This window comes from Otolemur garnettii, unplaced genomic scaffold, assembly GCF_000181295.1.
Source record: "Otolemur garnettii isolate 467f Iridium unplaced genomic scaffold, OtoGar3 scaffold00004, whole genome shotgun sequence".
NCBI lineage: Eukaryota > Metazoa > Chordata > Mammalia > Primates > Galagidae > Otolemur > Otolemur garnettii.
The window spans coordinates 35,438,798-35,442,345 of NW_003852399.1; the positions used below are offsets into that span (position 1 = coordinate 35,438,798).

The window sequence follows — 3,548 nt, forward strand, 5'->3', positions numbered from 1 at the left end:
TTTGTTAAATAGGGAATCTTTTCCCCAATTTACATTTGTGATAGGCTTATCAAAGATCAAATGATGATAAGTGTGTGGGTTCATCTCTTGGTTTTCAGTTCTGTTCCATACATCTACCTCTCTGTTTTTATGCCAGTACCATGCTGTTTTGATCACTATAGATTTATAGTATAGTCTGAAGTCTGGTAGCATGATACCCTTGATTTGTTTTTATTTCTGAGTAATGTCTTGGTTATTCGAGGTTTTTTCTGTTTCCATATAAAACCAAGTACTGATTTTTCTAGATCTTTAAAGTATGACAGAGGTACTGGAATAGGGATTGCATTAAATCTGTACATTGCTTTGAGAAGTATAGACATTTTTTTTATTTTTTTTTCTTGGTGATCATATTTATTGAAAATGTTGGAGAAAAATAAAAATGACATTTAGCTTAAGGAGTTGTGAGTTATGCAAATTAACTCATTTCAGGAGTGGAAGATCCTTGGTCATTTGATAATATAGAAATGTACGCAGGTTTCTCTCTTGACCTTCTTGCACATTTAAAGTGGCAACTGGACAAAGTCTCCTTGATGATAAATTCTTTGTATCAGCCAACTCTCAATGGAGGGGCAACCAGAACAATGCCACCTCCTCAGACAAAAAGCATTGGAATATTCCATTTTGTTGATTTATATATCTCTTTATATGTTTCTTCATCAATTTCTATAGTGGTCACAGTTTCTTCGACATCTCCCAATATCATATTTAAATGTTGATCATAAGCATGTAATCTGCCCTGAAGCTCTTGGTCATTTCTCATTTTCACATAAATTTGCTCATCCAGGCTGAGCCTGATAAGATCTAGAGGCTCCTCTACAGTGTTGGTAGTTTGTTGCTGGTCCACGTCGTCCGCCATGTTTCAAACCCTGTGCCCTTTCCAACTGTTTAACAATGTTGATTCTTGCCATCCATGAGCATGGTATATTTTTCCATTTTTTAGCATCTTCAGCTATTTCTTTTTTCAGAATTTCATAGTTCTCTTTATAGAGATCTTTCACATCCTTGGTTAGGTACACTCCATATATTTCACCTTCTTTGGCAATATTGTAAAGGGAATAGAGTCCTTCATTGTTTTTTCACCTTGACTGTTGTTGGTGTATATAAAGGCTACAGGTTTGTGAGTATTGATTTTGTAACCTGAGATGCTACTGTATTCCTTGATCACTTCTAGGAGTTTTATAGGTGGGTCTCTAGGGTTTTCCAGATATATGATCATATCATCTGCAAAGAGTGACAGTTTGATCTTCCCTGATCCTATTTGGATACCCTTGATTGCCTTCTCTTGCCTGATTGCAGTGGCTAGGACTTCTATTACAATGTTAAAAAGCAGTAGGGACAATGGGCAAACCTTACCTGGTTTCTGATCTGTGTGAAAATGATTTCAATTTTACTCCATTCAATATGATATTCGCTGTGGGTTTGCTGTAGATGGCCTCTATCAGTTTAAGAAATATCCCTTCTATACCTATTTTCATAAGCATTCTGATCAAGAAAGGATACTGGATATTGTCAAAGGATTTTTCTGCATCAATTAAGAGAATCATATGGTCTTTGTTTTTTATTTTGTTTATGTGATGTATTATATTCATAGATTTATGGATATTGAACCATCCTTGGGAACCCTGGGATGAAACCCACCTGGTCATGATGTATAATTTGTTTGATGTGTTGCTAGATTCTGTTTGCTAGGATCTTATTGAATATTTTTGTATCAATATTCATTAGAGATATTGGTCTATAATTTTTTCTTGTTGGGTCTTTTCCTGGTTTGGGGATCAGGGTGATATTTGCTTTATACAATGTGTTGGGAAGTGTTCCTTCTTTTTCTATGTTTTAGAAAAGGTTAAATAATATAGGTACTACTTCCTCTTTAGAGGTTTGGTAGAATTCCGATATGAAGTCATCTGGTCATGGGCTTTTCTTTTGGGGGAAATTTCTTACAGCTGATGCTATTTCAGAACTTGATATAGGCTTATTCAACATTTACAGTTCTTTCTGGTTAAGTCTAAGAAGGTGGCATGTTTCCAAGTATTGATCTATTTCCTTCATATTTTCATACTTCTGAGAACAGAGTTTTTTGTAATATTCATTAAGGATTTTTTGAATTTCTGAGGAGTCTGTCATTATTTGGCCTTTATCATTTCTGATTGATGAAATTAGAGATTTTACTCTTTTATTTCTGGTTAGGTTGGCCAAAGGCTTATCTATTTTATTGAACTTTTCAAAAAACTAACTTTCTGATTTATTGATCTGTTGTATAATCCTTTTGTTTTCGATTTCATTTAGTTCTGCTCTAATTTCTTCTGCTGTGTTTGAGGTTGGAATGTTCTTCCTTTTCCAGTTGCTTGAAGTATCCCATTAAGTTGTTGACTTCCTTTCTTTTCATTCATTTGAGGAAAGCTTGCAACACTAAAAATTTCCCTCTTAGGACTACCTTTGCAGTATCCCAGAGGTTCTGGTAGTTTGTGTCTTCATTATTTTTTTCTTCCAAAAATTTGGTAATTTCCTTATTAATCTCATCTATGACCTAGCTATCATTCAGCATGAGGCCATTTAACTGCCATGATTTTATATGAGTATGCAGATTCCTGTTGTTATTAAGTTCAACTTTTATTCCATGATGGTAAAATAAAATACGAGGAATTATTTCTACTCTTTTAAATTTGCTGAAGTTAGACTTATGACCTAAGATGTGATCAATATTGGAGGATTTTCCATGGGCTGATGAGAAGAATATATATTCAATTTTGTTAGGATGAAATGTTCTGTAGATGTATGTTAAATCCAATTGTTGAATTGTTAAATTTAAGTCTATAATTTCTTTACTTAGTTTCTTATTGGAGGATCTATCCGACACTGCCAAAGGGGTTAAAATCTCTGAGTATTATGGCACTAGAGGAAATCAATGTCCTCATGTCTGTTAGAGTCTCTCTTATAAATTGAGGTGCATTCTTGTTGGGCACATAAATGTTAATAATTGAAATCTCATCATGTTGAGTGTTGCCCTTAACAAATATGAAGTGACCATCCTTATCTTTCCTTACTTTTGTTGGTTTAAAGCCTATTGTATCCTCAAATAAAATTGCAACACCTGCTTTTTCTGATTTCCATTTGCCTGAATTATAGATGACCATCCCTTCACCCTGAGTCTATATTTATCTTTTAAGGTAAGATGAGATTCTTAACTGCAACTCCCTTTGGATGGGAGCTTCTGTTGAAAATTGGTTCCAGTCGGTCATCTTGCCCCACTCTTCCTCCTTAATCAATCTTTCACCTAAGTTCTGAGGGCATCATTCCCTCATTTCTTTCTTATTGTTTCTTTGACTGCCCCTTTTTCACCAAAATAGAGGTATGGGTATAAACAAAAAAAATATTGGGCATATATATAGAAATATGTAACAAAACTGTTATAAAGTAAATCAATATATAAACAATATACTTATAAAATATAGCAATCTAAAGTAGCCATAGACAGTTATAGAATCCACTAGTTATGCTACTTTCATTTG

The 3,548-nt window shown here is 34.0% G+C and overlaps 1 pseudogene; it reads right to left on the minus strand.

Annotated features, from left to right (window-relative positions):
- Positions 1-631: 631 nt before the first annotated feature.
- LOC111727776 lies at positions 632-911 on the minus strand (annotated as a pseudogene).
- Positions 912-3,548: the final 2,637 nt, after the last annotated feature.